We start from the raw sequence: 20,504 nt of genomic DNA, 5'->3' as shown, positions 1-20,504 counted from the left end.
CGTGTTAACTTTCAGCGGAACAACCTGAGTGTGAAGGTCTTCTAATGGCGGTACAATTCCTGGTTTCCCGCTGGGACTGAAACGGCGTGCTGCAAAAACCCAGAGTTTAGAAATCAGCAACAAAGCCTAACTCCCAACAGACCCGTGCCCAGAGGAAAACAATGAAACATTTGACAAGATTATCTAATTTCATAGTTTCCTTTTTCACCACGGGGGGAAAAGCATGAAGCTGAAAAGGTTTCTGAGATGCCTGTGTGTTTAAAACGCCCATTGAACGGGAGGGAAATAAATTCCTGGAGATTTTCACTTCAGTCGAGTGTCCTTGTCTTGTGTGTAAAGTATGCGTGCAGCAGTTAATGGTACATAACATATTTTCCTTATTTAATGCACAATGTGAATGACGTCATTTAAACTTTGTCAAAGCTGAATTGCTATTTGCTGAATGGAGGTCTGAGATTGTTTCATGACCCTGTTGTGTATAGTTGCAGTACTGGACCCCTCGCCATTCTAGAGCAGCTGGTAGGCAGCATCTTAAACGAACCTATTACTTTTAAAATATTCTTTAATCTGAAGCGAACAGAATATTAATAATACAACTAGAAGTTAGGACAAGAGGCTCTTCCAAAGTTACATACTGTTGTATTTCACTTCTTTAACCAATTACAGTTTTAATCGCATGACATTACCACATTAATTTAAACCAGTGTTTTCTGTTAAGCGGCAAAGTGCACAGATTTCTGAAATACCTGAATTGTTGTTTATGCTTCTTGTTAAATGACATGTCATAGATACATATAGGCAAAATATAGGAATATGTTCATCTGCAAAGGCTGTACAGAGCAATTGAATGGTATTTCACAATGATAACAGTAATATTAATAACAACAACAACAGTAACAAGGCTTGAACCAGCAAAATTGCGACCATAAGCATAGCTGAGCCACACACTACCTCTGCCCTGCATAGCTGGAAGCCTTGAGTTTGGAAATGAGAAAAAAACAGACCAATGCATTGATGTCATATGATGAAGACTATAATTGGTTTATTTGGTCAAAGAAGTGAAATGCAAGCCCCTTCCATGTTGACCTGGGGGACTGCGGGTGGGGGGGCATGAGGGGAATACTTGCTTTTCAGAAGGAGCTGGAAATCTACCCGTGCTGGATTTCTCCTACGCCAGATGGTCATTGAGCCTTGGCTGTGAAATGTCAGATGAAGAAAGACTTTTCCTTGAAACGCATGTCAGTCAACAATCACAATACAGGCAACCAGAAGCCCAATTTCCCCTGACATGATGAGTTAAAGACTGATGGGCCCAGAGGTAAAGAACCACATGGATGTGTCATTAAAGATTATGCCATTAGAGACAGTGGCAGGGACGTGAAGTTTACGATAACTGGCAGGACATTTCCTGTGGTGGCTGAGTCGCAGAGAGCTTGCAAGTCCACGTTTCATGAGAGCTTTTTTTTTTTTTTATCTACTTTTTGGCATTGTCTTACATCTGAGTTCTCTCAAGGAACATGCCAGTAGGATCCTCGTTATCTAACAGTGACAGGGCTTACCTAATTTTAAGTAAACATGATGCATTTTCTCATCAGATATAAAGGAGATGTTGCCTAAAAGCCTACAGCTAATGTTTTTTTTTAGGAATCATTACAGATGGAAATGGGACCAACAGGCAGGGAGACGAACTAATTAAACTAAGTAAGCTAATTGAAGTCTGTGTATAAAAGGGGGAATAGAAGGAACCCTAACTCAGCCCTCATCAACTGTAGGCTAATTAGCCCTGTAACCGTACGGTTAGACTTAGCTCGACAAAGGTTTGGATATTTCCACAGATGCCCTGTAATCTTCATCACAGCACTGCAACCCAACAGACAAAAATGAAAACAAGGTGTTTATCTGGAGGCCTGTGTAAGAGAAGCCACTGCAGTGAGAATGAGCGTTGCATTCTTAAGATCTCAGCTAGAATCTCCCTTCAAAGAGCTTGTGGCCTCTTTATAGTAAGGTTACAGAAGAGCAGTGAGAATTAACTCTGGTTCTGAAGGCTTGCCACACTTGGATCGGTGATGTAAAGCGGAACATACCGAATTTTGTTCAGAAACCATTGGGAATGGCCTCAGGGAACATAAGACACGTGAGGAGGGAAAATGTCATGGAACTCCACCCCAAGACACTTCTCAGATGAAGGTAAGACCTGTTTGCCTAAACCAGAAGCCACACCGGCACTGGAAGCAATTTCACCTAGACATGGTCAGATGTACATTGGGAAATGGGGTTCCTGTCTGTAAAATGCATTCATCCATCTTCCAAAACTACTTATCCAGTATAGAGGATGGAGTCCATCTTAGGAAGCACAGAGCAGGGGGGCAACCTGTACAGGATGTGACCTGAGTGCATGTGAAAGGAAACAAACAAAAAGCAAACAAACAAACAAACAAAAAGCAAAACAAACTCGACACAGACAGCAAAAATAAAACACACGACCAGGCAGAAATAGGACCACAGTACATCATACTGAACCAGCATGATACCCTGTAGAATTTAAATGAATAATTTAATAGAAAACGCAACAGGTGAGAAAGGATTCATCTAATCTTCCTATGTGACATGAAATAGAAGAAGAGGTAAGATAACTTACCGTTATCTTACTTTTTATTCTATCCTGCTCTAGCTTAGCAAATACATAGAGAAAAGTCATGTCTTACAGGCAGGAAATTCCAAGATTCCAACTTTAGAGATGTTGCAGATGATCTTTATTCGGCTTCCTCCTGCAAGTTAATGCCAGCCCTCAATGACTCAGGCCATGAAAGTCAGCCGCTAAACAGTTGTATCTCCAGTGACTGGCCTCGTATCGACCACACCAACCAAGACTCACAGGCCCTACGTGTCACTGGGTCGTCGAAACTCCAGCCAGTTCTGTGAAGCCACTTCAGGACTTCTGGCATGTCTCAGTTTGTCGTCTCTCACTGATTACGAGTCGGCCAGAACCATCTTCTTTGAAGCTGAAACAGAAACTTTGTCACGGCACCAGAACACATAGAAAAAGACAAAGGACCATATTGGTAAAATGGGGGGGTAGCTGAAGAGTCTGGGGGAAAAACAAGGCAAAATGTCACACTCTAAACTTGCGCCGAGGGAATAGTTTCCGGTGCAGTGAGGCTGCAGTGTTGCCACAATAAGTCAGAGCATTCAGATCCTGAGCATTGACATCTATTTATATTAATTATTAACATAATCATTCACGCCAAGGCTTCTAAAGCCTGTTTTCTTTTGCCCCCAAGGCTTTAAAATTAACATAAGAAGATTGTAAAACTAAATTGAAGAAAGGCACCTGAGGTAAGCCTTCCACTGTTATGTAAACAGCTCAGATTTCTCCGCATCCACAGGTAAAGTTAAATCCGCCTTGTAAGAGTTCAGGGCAATTATAAAAGTTATTATTTATTTATTTCCTGCAATTACAATTGAGACTTGTATGCAAATGTGAGCCGCGGCAATTTTGTTCCTCACATTGCCTTCCCAGTTTGAATCCCAATGAGTGCAATTATGTAGTCATTAGTGCAGACCGTGGCTTGGGAGTTACAGCAGGGCAGACCAGTATTTAACGTTTTCTTATATACTTAGCAGAGTCCCTGCAGAATCATGCACGTCGCAGAAAAAAAATACACCTGTAGAATCAATCTTTTGATTGTGTCTATTGTCAATGCGATGCAAACAATTAATAATTAAAACATTCAAGAAATCCTTCCTTCTATTGTTTCCCATGTAGCTAATGTTGTTACCCAAACCATCCATCCATCCATCCATCCATTTTCCAAACCTCTTATCCTACTGGGTCGCGGGGGGTCCGGAGCCTATCCCGGAAGCAATGGGCACATGGCAGGGAACAACCCAGGATGGGGGGCCAGCCCATCGCAGGGCTTCACTCACACATGCACTCCTATGGGTAATTTAGCATGTCTTTGGACTGTGGGGGGAAACTGGAGTACCCGGAGGTACATGGGAAGAACATGCAAACTCCACACACATGTAATCCAGGCGGAGACTCGACCCTGGGACCCAGAGGTGTGAGGCAACAGTGCTAACCACTGCACCACCATGCCGCCCCAAACCAACAGCATATTTTTAAAATACAGCTGAAAATCTGAATAGATCATTTCAGGCAGAGTATATGTGCTTAACTGAAGCACACAGCTGAAAGGTCTTTCTAAGGATGTGAACCAGAAAGCAGGCTGTAAATACATATCTTTAACCATCACGCCACCTTTTTCTGACTCTCCTCTTGTAAAACCTTTTAATTCTCATGGTTACCAAAGCATTTGTGCTGTGCATAAGCACTGAGCATGTGTGACCGGATACAAAGTGCTGTCCTTGTAGAGACATTACCTTTTGTTTCGGAAAAGGCCTCAAATTACAAAATACAATAAAGTTATTAGTTTGGTTTGTTGTACAAATTTTAATTACCGATCATTGCTCAATAATCTAATCAGATGAATAGATATTTATTAATTGTTCCTTTAAGGCAGGTAGACACAGATATCACACAGCACAAAACAACACAAAAGACACACATTGTACATTAAGTTTTTAAAGCTAAATATGACTGTGAGGCACAAAAAAGAAGCATTTTTAAAACCTTTAAAACATTTTCACTCAAGAAGGAACAAAGACATGCAGTTAGGTTAGCAGTTGCCTGTAGTGCACATAGTGTATGATAGTGTCTAAGGATTGTGTGTTTGCATCCAGCATCTTGCTTGGAGTGCCGCTGAGCTTTGTGTCCGGTGATTTTCGGGATCGGCTTTTGGACCCCCTGTTCCCCTGACCTGGAAGCTTGATGACTTTTTCCACTGAGCTGATAATAATTCGTTTTTCTCCCCAACACACAATATCAATGACATATTTAAAACTTTCCACCAACCTTTTCACGAGACTTAATGGGACTTTCAGAAGTAGCATTGTGAGGATTTTGCTTATTTCCAAGGACTGTACATGGACCAAAACGATGACCTGTTTCTTTCATTGTGACTCATCAACTGTTAGTGCTGTTAAATCATATAGAAAATACTGCCCCCCCCCCAAAAAAAAAGAACTACTATTATTTAAAACAGCAAATAGCAAGTCAAAAGCTAAGGCCTAATCTCAGATTTTTTTCTCCATATGTCATACAGTTTATATACACAGTTTTCATACGGTTCACAGTCTACATATTTTCCTACAGTTTATCGAGATAATATTTTATCAGCCCATTTCTTGGGGGCTTCAATTTCCTACTCTCTTGAACTTGTTAAACATGTTACTGCACATGAACGCCCAACAACAGCGGAAATAACTGAGATAAGCTCCAAAAGCTCTCAGCTGTGTAGAGTCACAGTGTATTAATTGCTAGTTTTCGGCAACAAAAAAGTTCTGAATGTTGTTGACATATTTCATAAAACGTCAAAAGGTGATGTTTATCTCTGTAAATCCCGACAATGACTGTGTGTTTAAAGTCAGAGAACAGAACCATACAGGGGATTAGGGGAGACACAGTCACAGCCCTTAACCTTCCTTAAGATGTGACTGGAGAGCTTTCTACCCCCAAAAACAATTGGATTAATTCTTATTATTATGAACCAAAAAAGGAATTAAAAAGAGTTAAGCAAAATGGTTGTCATTTGCATGGCTACATTTTGAAGATGTGTGATTTTCTTTAATTAGTTGGTGTTTTAAAAACTTTCTCACATATAATTCATCACAGACACACATTGTATCAGAGCATGTGTACAGTACTTGGGGTTGTAGCTTGTGGATAAATTCTTAAGTAATGTCTGTTTTATGTGCATTTAGCTTTGTTGAATGAATTCCCTAGTAGAGTATGGTATTTTTCCTCATTACTATATTTTGAGAATGGCACGTCCTAATTTAATTCTTGCTTAAACCACCCTTTGTTGATTCAAATTAATAAGAATATAGTGCTGGTGGAACACTGATAACTTTATCTTGAATTGAGGAACACAATAAAGAGTTAAATTCAATCAAATAACCATTGTTTTTTTCTTCAACGTCAATAAAGGAGAGGAAGAATATAATAACAGTTTTAAGCCAGTGTTGTCCATGAAAAATTAACACAGATAATTAACTCATTTCCTTTGTGCCAATACAATGTTGAATAGGCCCTTAGGAGAAAATGGCTGACAGGTGTTTGGATTAACAGCCTCATACAGTGATCGTCTGTCACTCCCATAATGGCAGAGCCATCTCGCAAAGTGTTAATGCACTGCGATTGCCGAAGACATAAAATTAAAATGATATTTTGTGGCCAGCCTCCCTCTCTCAGCCTTCCATCTCATCTTCATTATGACAGAAAAGCAAAAGTGATGTTTTGAGTATTATGAATGGATCAATCTGTTAGCAGGGCTGGTAAAACTACAAAATCCAGTATAATAATAGACTGCCCACGAATAATTCACACTGAATGCACACAATGCTTAGAAAAAAAAACATTTTAAACAAACATTCCACTTTCCATGCATTTTCACGGTAAGGATAATAATGTCATTCCTTTATAATGAATCACAAGGCCGGTGCTGAAGTATTGACTTCTCTTTCTTTTGAATCGAAGGTCTTATCTTTGCAGAATCTTTCATTCGGTCGATACCTTGTTACCACTGAGAAATCAATTATCTCAATAAAATGGGTGGGGGGGGGTGCTGCGGCGTACTTAATGAAAAAGAGTAACTCCCTCCCCAGTGATACACCAGCAGCTATTAAAGATGAATTCATCATTCTGCTAAGCTCTCTGTCCTGTTTGTACTGGTTGAAATGGCAGCTTGACTGGAGTTGTGGGGAGGTCCCAATGGGGGGGGGGGGGGGTGGGGGGGGAATCAGGTGACTGAGCTTGTTGGTTGTTTATGTTTAGAATCAGAATTAGAATCCGAGTACCTTTATAATCCCAGAGGAAACTGCTTGTAACAGACTGCATAGGACACAGCTACACAAGACAGGACCAAAATCAAAATACATACAGTACTGTTGTGAAAATAACATAAATTTTGCAGGCAAAATATTGCTCGAAAAAAGACAGATAAATGGACATATATTGATTCGAAATAGGTGGCATTGCACATGCGCTGAGTGATTCACTGGTAGTACAGTCTGATAAGCAAAGATTTCCTGAGACACTCAGTGGAACATTTTACGTTGTGGAAACTGCAACTGAATGCATACTGTGAAGCAGGTGAGTGGCATTATCTGCATTTACCTGACCCCCCCCCCCCACCACACACACACACACACACACACACACACACACACACACTGTACACCTCGATTCCTCCTGCTCTATCTCTCTGCCAGTACACTTGTCCTGATTCTGCTGCCGGTCATGGACTCCCATTCCATGTACCCTTCTCCTCCACCCATGTTCACCTGCAATCCTGCCCCTGTGCAGTGTCCCAGTCAACCCTGAAGAAAAGGGAAACGCTGTCCCCCAATCCCCAATCCAGTGAACCCCTCGCTTTCTCCTGTGCTCCATCTCACGTGGGTCAGTTCACACAGCAACTCTCGCACAAAGATACAGTTAGAATTCTGCTGCGTTTCAGTTAGCAAACTTACTTCTTCAGGTGTATTTCCTCCTTCAGACAGATCTTTGATCAAACTTAATGACAAGCTCTGACTCATCTGACCCCCCCCCCACCCTCCCCCACCGATGTTATCAACTGACCTTCTCCTGTCCATTCATTCACTTGCCTCAGGGTGTAATGAATTAAACGTAACCGCCGCATGCAGATTGTGAATCGATGGCTTGATTTTCTCATTTCCCGACCATTTGCAGATCAGGCGTTCTCGCTTTTATTAGCCTCTCCCTTATTTCAGATGCAGACTCAGGTACCTGTTTCACAATCAACGAATTTGAAACCAGCTAAATCGGGATGCCGTGCCTTCGAAGCTTGACGCTAAAGCCGAAATCATCAAAAGTGACCTTTTCTCCGAATTGTCTTTACAGGAACATTGACGTTATGTCAACACCTAGATGACAGCCCTGGGAAGTTACATGAGCAGATATGAGTCTGAAATTATATACCCTGTCATGATTGTTAGAGGAGAGAAGAAGAATTTGGAGAGCAGAAAACAAATCAGAAAGGAGAGTTTACCGATGGGCCAGATGGGGATGTTAATAGCTGTCACATCACATCAAGGTCTTGAGGAGAAGATCAACTCCACATTTTTTTTCTCCCAAATTTTGTGGGCAATTTGCTCTAGCAATTTCCACCGTCTGGGAGTGTGAAGAGAAAATACTGTTCAGTCAGCTCTATTTTTTATTTCCAACTGCCCAGATCATCAGTTGATGAGCTATGGAGCGAATCCAGTGAAGGGGAGAGGAAGTTAGTCAGACACGGAAAGGCGTCACGTTGCATTCAAAGCCAGCGGCGAGAACCAGCGGAAATTTTTTTTGGGCAGCTTCTAAAGTCAGATGCTTTGAAAATCCGGTACAGCGACGACACATTTCACATCACGTGTGACAGACGTATGGGCTGAATCTCAGCGGCAGCTCTAAATAAAGAAGGAGGGGGGCAAAAAAGACATAAATGCGACATGATGTTTCCGTTAGCGGCCACACTGCGGGCGCATTATCACTCTATGCCGCCGACGCATTAAACGGAGTCTGTCATTATCCGAAGAGGAAAACCAAAACACACCTAATAGCAGGTGGCAGGTGTAGCTCACACGTCACCTGCCCGTTCAGCGTGAATCGGACTGCGTTTCAAAGCCTGTGAAAACTGGCCGGAACCGCTCCCCGGCTGACGTTCTAAGAGCCACGGAACAAAAACACACCTCAGGAACACATTTCAGAATTCAGCAGCAGACCTAGACGAGCTCCCCCCCCTCCCGCTGGTTGAAGGGCACAGCCCGGAGGGCAATCGCTAAAGTGTCATGACTGTTTGCTTTCGCCTGCCTGGCTCCCTCTTTATCTCACCACAAGGCCCGCGCCGGGTCATACTGAGTCGCCCTGGGGGGAATCTCATCATCAGCTGTGAATCAGCCACCCACGTTGGCATATAAATCATTATACTGACCCTCTTACAAGCATGGCGAGACACAAGATTTCTTGAGGCGCGTGAAACAGATAAACCCAGAGTGGAAATGGTAAACTATCTTGCGCGCAGCCGACTGGTTTATTGGTTACAGAAATGGCAGAGGTGAAGCCAGCTGTGATTTTAATAAAGGAACCACTGGAGTCTGGTTTCAGAGACTGGGTGTGTCAGATGGTGTCCCATTGGGCATAGAAGATGGTGGCAAGATTCCTAGCGGATAGGTACAGATTTGAGGTGTGAGGTTCGAGGGTCTTTTCTGATAGGGTGCTGGGAAATTAATGAGAGTCGGGGTAAGATCCATAATGAATGGGGGAGGGGCGGAGTGCCGAAAGCACAAAGCTGGCAGAGATGCTCAGATGACACCTTGAAGACGTGGAAAGTGCAGGAATCAAAAGTTACTTAGGCATTCAGGCTGTTGCGCTCTGTGCTAAATTGTGCAGAATATAAACAGATTTGCTTCGCAGCAGAATTATAATTTATAATGTGGCGAGAATATAAATCCATCTAAGTCAGTGTTTTCCCCCTGTGGAGATTTTTTGAGTTAGCCTCCAATGGTCAATTCACTTGCATAATTTAAAATCTATACTTTCAAATATTTCTTCAAGGCCTGTCAGTGAGGCTTAGCTATTTAAATTTAAAGTAATCCAGTTGTGGTACGGTCACATAATTTGAAAATAAGCAAACTTAATTTTTTTCTAAAGGTCTGAGGCATTATGGGTGAACTGACTGTAATATGGATCCATTTGGAAATAACTCATCAAAAAAAAGTTACATTCTGATTTTATATTCTGTGTTGCCTGGGTCCTGCAGATGGACAGACCTGTATTGCATAAGCCAGGCCATTAAAAATACATTTTTGGTAGCATCGCCCAAGGCTGGAAATGAGACACCGCACTGCAAGAACCGAACAGGAAAACAGAAAGGAAAACGTCCAGTTCAGCTGGGTCACCACCTGTTTTAACTGCCAAAGTTAAAGAAAAAATGATCAAGCTTTACATTAACTGCATTTTCACAATGCCTTTATAATGCATCCGTATTATATGATTATATGATTAAAATATTTTTATTATCATATTATGTGTGGTATTAATGCAAATTAAAGCTGTTAAGGTTTGATAGGATGTTAAGGTGTACTTGCATGCTGCTTATGAATGTTCTATGAATGCTTTATGAAGGTGCACTGAATGTTCTATGAATGCATCATGAAGGTGCACTGAATGTTCTATGAATGCATTATGAACGTGCACTGAATGTTCTATGAATGTATCATGAAGGTGCACTGAATGTTCTATGAATGCATTATGAACGTGCACTGAATGTTCTATGAGTGCATTATGAACGTGCACTGAATGTTCTATGAGTGCATCATGAAGGTGCACTGAATGTTTTATGAATGCATCATGAAGGTGCACTGAATGTTCTATTAATGCATTATGAACGTGCACTGAATGTTCTATGAGTGCATCATGAAGGTGCACTGAATGTTCTATGAATGCATTATGAACGTGCACTGAATGTTCTATGAGTGCATTATGAACGTGCACTGAATGTTCTATGAGTGCATCATGAAGGTGCACTGAATGTTTTATGAATGCATCATGAAGGTGCACTGAATGTTCTATGAATGCATCATGAAGGTGCACTGAATGTTCTATGAATGCATTATGAAGGTGCACTGAATGTTCTATGAATGCATTATGAAGGTGCACAGAATGTTCTATGAATGCATTATGAAGCTGCACTGAATGTTCTATGAATGCATTATGAAGGTGCACTGAATGTTCTATGAATGCATTACGAAGGTGCAGTTAATGTAAAGTGTTACCAAAAAAAAGTTAACACACCCTCAAGACTGACATGGAAATAGGAGAGATGATGGATGCAGGTTGGTTGCCATGGTGCTAACCTCTGATCTAGTGGACAAAATGCTGCATAGAAAACTCTTATCCTTGTCTCCTTCTGCTCTTCAAACAACAATAGTCACGGTTACTTTTCATAGTCTGTCCATCCGTCTATCTGTTCAACCACCCGTGCATTAATCCACCCACTGTAATTAACCCATGTGTGACCAGTTTCATAATCCAGCAATCACTGACCATAAGCCATTTGCTCTCTAAGCAGGACACCCGTCTGTAGCTGCGCCAGCAGCAGTAATAACAATAACAAATTGCTTTCATTTTTCACAATAAATGACTTTGTGCAAGAAACGCTCTTGTGCTTGTATTTTAGGCTAAATGACCGCTGCAAGCGGAAGAATATGATTTAATGACCGTCGTTGGATCACTTTAAATACATTGCAACACAAAGGATAACTGCTGTTAGAAGGGAATGAAAACAAATTTAGCCTGTCTGATTCGGTTTGGCCCAGCGGCCTGCGCCTCGCTGACCACGCTGTTAAGCAGACGCCCCTTCTGAACAGTTCCTGTGCCTGGTCCTTATGTAGTGACACGCCAGGCAATCAAAGGGAACAGAGGCGTCCAACCCGATATCTCGCAGCGCCGTTCCTATTACAATGTAGTTCTTAGGCCGGCCATCTGTCTGAGACACAGGTGTTGTTTATCAGAAAATCGTTCTTTTCCCATGAAACACTGGAACGTGTGTTAACAGCATGTTTATCAGTGTTCCTGAAATGACCTTCCAGCAGGGACACTTTAATGCACAGGTTTACCCAGGCTGAAACCCAGGGGCCTCTGCTAAAAATGGATCTCAGCTAACCTTGTTTAATAAAACTTGAATCCTCCCCCAATAAACAACTTTTCCAGTCCCTGCCACCCCCCTGGTCTACAACTTCACCATTGTAGAAAATAGCAGGGCAACTTAAATAGCCAAGGGGCCTCTGACCATGTTAATGTGCATTTCGGCCTTCAAGTTAAAACAAAGGCTTAGTCCTGTCCAATCAGCAGCACTGACGCCACCTTCTGGGTCGAAACCTCCTTTGGTTTTCTCTTCTGTACCAGTACGTGCAGTGCCATATTCCAGTGATCTCTTTCTACCAGTGTATTTCCTGCATGTCCAAGGGCCCGACATCCTCAATGAGTCAACAGCACAGCTGAAGTGCAATTTGACGTGTGTAATGAGTATTTTATCAAAATTACAATGAAATGAGTTAGATGAGAGAAGAAACAAGAAATTAGCATTGCAGCATTACAGAAGTTTAAAAAATGTAACGCGCGTGTCGCAATTCACAAATGGTACAGTGTGACATGCAGCGGATCGGCAGTCTACCACATTGCTGGAACTGGGCTGGAGGGTTCGTTCAAACTGCACTGTTCTAACTAACAAAGACTTCCTTTATAAAACAATGAAAATAAAATGGGGTTGTGGCCCCTTTAAATAGCTAATGAACGCATAAGACTCACAGGCATGTCGCTGTGGTATTGGTGTCACGATCAAGATGTTCAAATGAATCCAGCCTGTACACAGAATTGCATCTATTGCAAAGGCATTCCAACAATGTAGCTGTCTTACGTTAAATTTGTTGAAGCTATACGGTGTGCAAAGCTACCTTTAGCTTGTCTCAATAAACCGCCAATGGACACATGGAAAAACTCTAAGGTGGTCAAATATGTGGACAAACCGCAGCTCATCGAGAGCAGGCCTTAACCTCTCCAGCAGCCTCTTCAATGTGCCCGGCTGAGCCGGTTTAACTCTTGTAAATTACTTAATCAAACCAGTCAGTTGGACTTAAAACATAAAAATGTTGATCGGTCTTGCCTTCTCTCTCTAGTTGCTTGGACCAACCTCCTCTACAATCTGATTGGTTATCCCACTGAACCAATCATTTTTCATTCTGCAATCAGAACACTTTAATGTAAGTTAAACTCCCATAAGCACCTTTTGGCGGAGGGGTTGGGGGGGGGGGGGCTGATTATCAATGGGAATGTGACACGGTAACACGAGATCCTTGCAGATGATCCAGGCATCGTTCTGCCTGCTGCTGGCTCACAATATCACATTTTATACCAAACATTGCAAAACCAGTATATTCAGTGAAGCTCATTGGGTGGGTGTACAGAAACAGGGGTCCGAAGCAACTGTCCGAAGAGCAGACTGTAGCACCCTCCGTCTTATTACTTTAATTATTACATCCGCGAAAAAAAAAATAAAAATGTACTCCCCACTTTTGATATAAAAACATCAGTAATCCCCTCATAGTTCTTCAGGGGCCACAATATCACCATCTGCTACAATGCAATTCAAAAAAAAAAAAAAAAACAAGCACCGAAATTTGTTACCCAATTTGCAGTACTTGTTGCCTGAGTGCTCTCGCAGTGTAAGCACAATCCCCCTAATTTTTCTTTTCCTGTGCTTTTACCCAGCGATAAAGGAAAACACCGACAGCGCGATCACCCGAGGTCGAGACGAGACCTGCCACTCAAGGAAATACAGCAGAGAAATGAACGATGCAGGCGGTCAGCACTCTCATGTCTCTGCTCAGTGATCCTGACCATCTACTTTAAAGGACGCTAATGAAGGCAGCGGGATAGACAAGGCCGCAGCGATGCAATGATTAGCCGTACTTCAGTAAGCAAGTGCTCAGGGTTTTTTGCCGTTTCAAGAATGAGGCGGCAGGGGACGGGGGGGGCAGGAAGGCGTGGCCTTGGCGACTGACGAATAGCATCGCTGCCTGGCTGAAGCACCAGGTTCTGCCTGATAAATCTTCTGCCCCATTAAACCCGCATGCCGAAAAGCCTTATTAATTGCCTGGGTACGGTGAATGGCTGCATTAATTCCCCCCCCCCTCTTTATATGGATCTCTCCATTCCAGTTTGGAAAATCATCTGCATTTGCTTAACCTCTCACCTACCCATATGTCTACCTCAGTTTCCTCCTCCACTCCCACCTCTCTCTACTTTGATGTGCCGCACACACGTTCACTCTTCTGGAAACATCACTCGAAACCGCTTTGATTTCATGGAAGCAAGCGGTCAAACTCGGAGATCGAGGAGATCTGCATTTTGGGGCAGGGTGCTCTCTGCACAATAAGGCACCTGCTGCCGTATTGCTATAGCAAAACTATTTCACTCTACCCGGCAGGTCATGTGCAAGTGGATGGAGAGAGAAAATGGCCACCAACAGCCAGTTTGGGTAAAGGCTACAACAGTCCCCCCCCCCCCCCCCCCCAGCTCGGCTCAGGAATTTCGGCACAGAGTCTGATATCCATAGAGCCCAGTCATTAGAAGGATGTGGACAAAACACAATCATTTGTAAACATGGTGCCACATTCGGGAAGTCTGATCTTAATGATCTTCATATAGCAAAGTGTTTCTCTGGAATGATGAAGCCTTCTTACATTACAGTGGATCGTGTGAGTGGTACTTAATTTTTTCTGGGTCATTGATCCTTTTACTATGATTAGTAATGGACACATTTTTCTAGAATACATTTTTACTCTAGAATGTAAAGGCTTTTTAAAATGGGTGTGATATGATGCATCTATCATCACCTCTGACAACTCAGTTATGCAACATTTTTGTAAATGGAATTAATCCATTTATCTTTCATAAGTTCCAATATCCGATGCAGATTTGAGGTGCGCTTGGAGACTCTCCCAGAAATTAAGGGCACAGGGCAAAGGACACTCTGGACGGAATTCCGGAGCTACCTAGTCTCCTGACCGGCATGTCGTTGTTCCTGGGAGGGACCCGATGGGGCATGTGTGAACTCCTCTTGCATAGAACCAAACAGTGATAATCAAACCCGCAGCCTGAGGGTATGAGGTCGCATCCCAGCCCACTGGGTCTCTGCACCACCCTCTATTGTTAATACGATTAATTATTAATATCATACTCTCTCTTTTGGCAGTGAGGCACTGGGGCTCGGCTAATTCTCTGCACTACATCACAGCTGCTCTGAATGATATGGGACCTTTAATGATCACCCATTATTCCCGACAGCCCACCGAACTCCTGGAAACATTCCAGGCCTTTGAACTAAGAGAGAGATTCAGGTGTTTCAAGATGGTAATATAAAGGCTGCTCTACAAACTAATGTGCTGGTTAATGCGTTTACTGATTTCCTACTGAAGGGTTGAGCATGGATTAATAAACCCAGATGATAATAAATATTTAAAAAAAAGCTGTTTAGATGTTTAGCAGAAGTCAATTATTTTTATGATGATTCATTTCGCCCAGTATCCCAGCATCGTACATCCGACCATAACTAATATTCTCCATCCTGCGCACTCAATAATTATTTATAACTTTGGTAATAAAAGGTTAATGTGAAAATTCTAACGATAATCATCACTGTAGAAATTAAAATTGATTAAAAATTATGAAATTCAGGAACAAAAAAAAAATCACTTTTTCCCAGTCAGTGTTTCAGCAGAATATGTATCTGTGATAGGACGCACTGTTGTGATAGGACACACTGTTGTGATAGGACGCACTGTTGGGATAGGACGCATTGTTGTGATAGGATGCACTTTTGTGATAGGAAGCACTGTTGTGATAGATCGCACTGTTGTGATAGATCGCACTGTTGTGATAGGATGCGCTTTTGTGATAGGACACACTGTTGGGATAGGAAGCACTGTTGTGATAGGACGCACTGTTGTGATAGGACGCACTGTTGTGATAGGACGCACTGTTGGGATAGGACGCACTGTTGTGATAGGACGCACTGTTGGGATAGGACGCACTGTTGGGATAGGAAGCACTGTTGGGATAGGACGCACTGTTGGGATAGGACGCACTGATGGGATAGGACGCACTGTTGGGATAGGAAGCACTGCTGTGATAGGACGCACTGTTGGGATAGGACGCACTGTTGTGATAGGACGCACTGTTGGGATAGGAAGCACTGTTGGGATAGGATGCACTGTTGTGATAGGACGCACTGTTGTGATAGGACGCACTGTTGGGATAGGATGCACTGTTGTGATAGGACGCACTGTTGTGATAGGACGCACTGTTGGGATAGGACGCACTGTTGTGATAGGACACACTGTTGGGATAGGACGCACTGTTGGGATAGGACGCACTGTTGGGATAGGACGCACTGTTGTGATAGGATGGAAACATTGTTCAGAGCTACACAAAAATCTAGTGCATAAGAACCCTTTCGGCTTGTAGGCCAGGGTCCCTAACAATTTTAACCCTCATTACATCACTAATGGGTTTTAATAGACTCAATGCTAACAGTAAGCTGCGACATACAGTTCACTGGCTAACCAGTAACTGGTAATTTCAGGAGCTTAACTGGAGTAACTGTGGTGTGCACAGTATCCTGACAATTACCTTGAAATAATCATGTCAGAGGCAAATAATCAGCTACAGCACTAGACCATTGACATGGCATAAGAAGCGGGAATTCTGATGGGCACGTTAATAGTGTGACAAGCGAAGCGGTTTCGTTTTGAATCCACAGCCGCAGTGTTCCTGGCGTCTGAATATGGCTAAGGGGATGTAGGTATGAACAGAATCTGTGCCGCTACAGTTTGCGGCAGGCACTCGATTTTTTACTTGAGAGACATGCTGAGCGAAGCCTGTCATCTGTGATGAAATATCGACTGCTGAATGACGGCAGAATGCTCAGTCTGGCCTCCGGCCAGCCGCCGCTCCATCTCCACGGCGACGTGCTACACGGTGCCGCGTCCTCAGCCGTCTCCCATGGGCCTCGACGTTCTTATTTTCTCGACTCTGACTCTCCGTTCAGCAGGCTCTCGTCCTTAAAAAGGGGCAGAGCTGCTTCAGTGGATAGAGTGAAGGCAGCTCCTGAATCCTCCGGCAGCTAAGGAAACACACCGGTGCCCGACAGACGCCTTCTGCTCCCGGAGGCACGAGAGTGATACTTGGGCCCAGTGTTCTCCGACGTCCAGCTGGAGGAGGAGATAAGCCGCTCAGACGAGCATGCACCATCGCTGGCCTGCGACATGACAGCCTCGGGTGGGAACCTGCAGCTCATCATTGCTGGGATGCTCCAAGGGCCAGTATGTAGGGGACAACGTGTCAGACCTGCAGCTGAGAGACCAGCTCCCTCCATCAGGGCACCAGTCACCCACCCCTCTAAAGACACCCAATGGAAACTCCTCGAAACAGGATACATAGAATTTCTTCCGTCGTGTTCCCACTCGCTTTCTTGGCCTCTAGCCTCAAGAGCCACAATCACATGTCAGACGTGTCAAGTTGATGCCATTTTAATTATAAATGATAGAGCTGTACTGCAGGTAGCTTTGGCCTAAAACAAAACTGATAAAGATCAATGAGAATCTTGACACACACACAAACACACACACAGTCATGCAATCATATCTTTATTGGGACTGCTCATTCATTTCTATGGGAAAAATGCTATCGCTAACTATGACAACCTTAACCCCCACCCAGCCATAACCATAACCACAAGTAACCAAACAAAATAAAAGAGTTTTTGCATTTTTAGTTTTTTTCATTTCAGTCATGGATTTTTGTAAAATTGAGTTTTCCCATATAGGGAGCAGGAAACTGGTGAGGTATATACCTGGACCACACGCGTGCACACACACGCTCTCACACACACACACACACACACACACACACACACACACACACACACACACACACAATTTCTATAATCCCAACATGCCGACCTTAACCCCCACCCAGCCCTAACTTCATAAGTAACCGAACAAAATACAAGACTTTTGGCATTTTTAAGTTTTTGATTGCAATCACAGATTTTTATAGAACTGAGGTTATTCAAATGAATACAGGTTTATGTGTGTGTGTGTGTGTGCTTTAATTGAACCAATATATATTCACTTAATTTTATTTTAAAAGCCTAAACAGAAACTTGTACTATCCTGATTGTTCTCAAAGCAAATTAATATGAAGAGTTTGAAAATAGTCCATTTTAGATACCACTCTTTGTTTATTTTAAATCAAGACGTAAACGATTATGGCAAAACAAAAATACATCTGTAATTAACAGGTTTTAATTCCAGCTGATAGGTGTGTGCGTGTTAATTGCCTCTTATGCTGCCATCGACACAAAACAACTATGTAAACAGTAAACAAAAAACAGTAAGAGATGGCATTAATAATGACTGTCTTAATATTAAGTTTGAAAATGTAAATGGCAGGAGCTGGGTCTGCACTTTGAGACTTGGGGGCTATCCAGTTACATGTCCTGGCTGTAATGCAGGCATGAGGACAGTTACCAAACTGCACAGAGACCCAGACTGGGCAAGAATGTTCGAGAAAGGAATCTGGGAACGAGTCGACAGTGAAGTATCCATGCATCCATCGACTTTGCAGACCACTTCTCCAGTGCAGGGTGATGGTGAATGCGGAGCTCAGCACTGGAAGGCAGGGGTTATCCCAGACAGAATACTATATTAGAAATTAATGAATCAGGAAATTAATACCCTGATTAAAAAATTTAATTAATTAATCAATCAATTGATTTTAATTGATCTCTTAGGGAGATTGTATTTTACATGCATACATTTTAAATAGGACTGTCTGAATGAGGCAGTGCTGGGACGAGCAGTGGGATTCATGACAGCAGTAAAACTGCATTAATGGGTGAGATTCAATCTGCTGAGAGATGCTAATAATGTCCAGTGCCGAAGGTGTGGAGCATAACCTCTGACAGCACTCCCACTGCGGCCCTATGTATCGATGCTGCGGTTTGCGTCTAGCCTGTCGCCATTAGCGGCCTCATTTCTTAGAATTAATTTAGCTTAGCGCCGAATTAATTTCTTATGTCATTCAGCTGATGCTGTTCCTGCAGCATGTCAGCAAGAGCAGTGCTGTGCGGGATGATGGAGAACTCAGAACTCAGCAGAGCAACACAAACTCATGCCACTGTTTACCTCGGCACCTGCTACTGGCTGCTGTGCACATGTCAGGCAACAAATACAATAAGGGGTTCAACATAATTCATTTATAATTCCATCCGTTTTGAAATATCTGCTTATCTAACCATAGGAACACAGTAATTTGGACTGACAGCCCATGATACACAAATACACCCCCCCCACCCAGGGGTGGGATGCCAGTTAACTGCAGGACAGACATACACACACTGAAACACATCCACACACAGACACCAAGTAATTTCAACTTCTGGGGATGGTGGGAGGAACCAGCTGCGGAAAACTGAAAGGGTAATCCAGTTATTTACTGTATTAATTCTGCTTTTACCATATCAAGTTAGTTGATTAGCTTGTTATGCAATTTAATGGTAAAATGAATATATACATTTACCCTTCCATGGTATAAAAGTTTGAAAATCTTCCAGGCTGCACTTTAAATTAGATTTTTAACTTGCTAGCGAAGCACAGATTGCTGATTCCATCAGAGCTGAACTGAACTGGAAAAAAATACCAAAAGAGAACAACAGTAACAAAATAAGAACCAAACTCACCAATCTGAGAGAATGGAAGTCTGAATAGCTTATTGCTCCCATATTCTTTATTCTGTATTCTTTATTAGCTATTATTGTTCAATTTGTTTTAATGGCTGTTTGAACTATATTGTTTTTTTCAGTCTATATTGTACTGTGTCGTTTATTTTTTATGTTATTTGCTTTTTTGCCTTAGTGGTCTGTATTTTTGCAACGTATGTACCATGTTTTTGGCATATATAGTTGTTGGTCTATTGTTTGGAATATATTGTGTATTGGATTGTATTGTGTGGTGTATATTGTTTAATTTTCTTTGTTTGTTCTCCAGTTAACCACCCTTTTATGCTTGTCTTTTTAAAATACATTTTTAATTAATTTTCCTTTCTGCAGTTGTTTTGCTTTTCTCTTCAAACCACTCTTAATGTCTCGAGTTGTCCTCTGTTCAGTCACTCCAAACTGAAATCAGCCTTCCCGGGAAGAGCCTATAAGCATGTCTTGACTTTGAGGGTTAAAGTGTGTATTTACAGTAACTAATTACATTTTACAGAAGTGTCTACCCCACTTTTGACCGTCTCCCTTTTCAATGACATCTCCCTTGATTTCCATTTATTTACTACTTTACTTTCCAGCGTATTTAATCAGCATATTTGTATTTTACTCTGTCAAAGTATATGATCTACAGACTGATCTACAGAATAAAGTTAGAGATCAGGGAGGGAATTTGACACAGTGGGATGAAAATAGAATTTCAATGAGATTTTTTTTCTCTTTCAGATTTTTTAAGTGTTGTTTTATTCTTCACTGTTTCCTTTTAAAATTCAGACTCTTGCTGAATATTTAATGGCATGGAGAGAACAGCAAGGTCTAAGGATCAGGACTTTGTTTCTATATTCAACAGACGGGCAGGAATACACACACACACACTCACACACACACGCACACTCACACTCACTCACCGACACACACAGAGACACACACAGACACACAGAGACAGACACACACACACAGACACACACACACACGCACACACACACACAGACGCACGCACACACACAGACAGACACACACACAGACACACGCACACACATGCATGCACGCACA

Source organism: Brienomyrus brachyistius, unplaced genomic scaffold (assembly GCF_023856365.1).
Source record: "Brienomyrus brachyistius isolate T26 unplaced genomic scaffold, BBRACH_0.4 scaffold68, whole genome shotgun sequence".
Taxonomy (NCBI): domain Eukaryota; kingdom Metazoa; phylum Chordata; class Actinopteri; order Osteoglossiformes; family Mormyridae; genus Brienomyrus; species Brienomyrus brachyistius.
The sequence above is the reverse complement of the archived record's forward strand: the minus strand, read 5'-3'. Positions refer to the sequence as shown.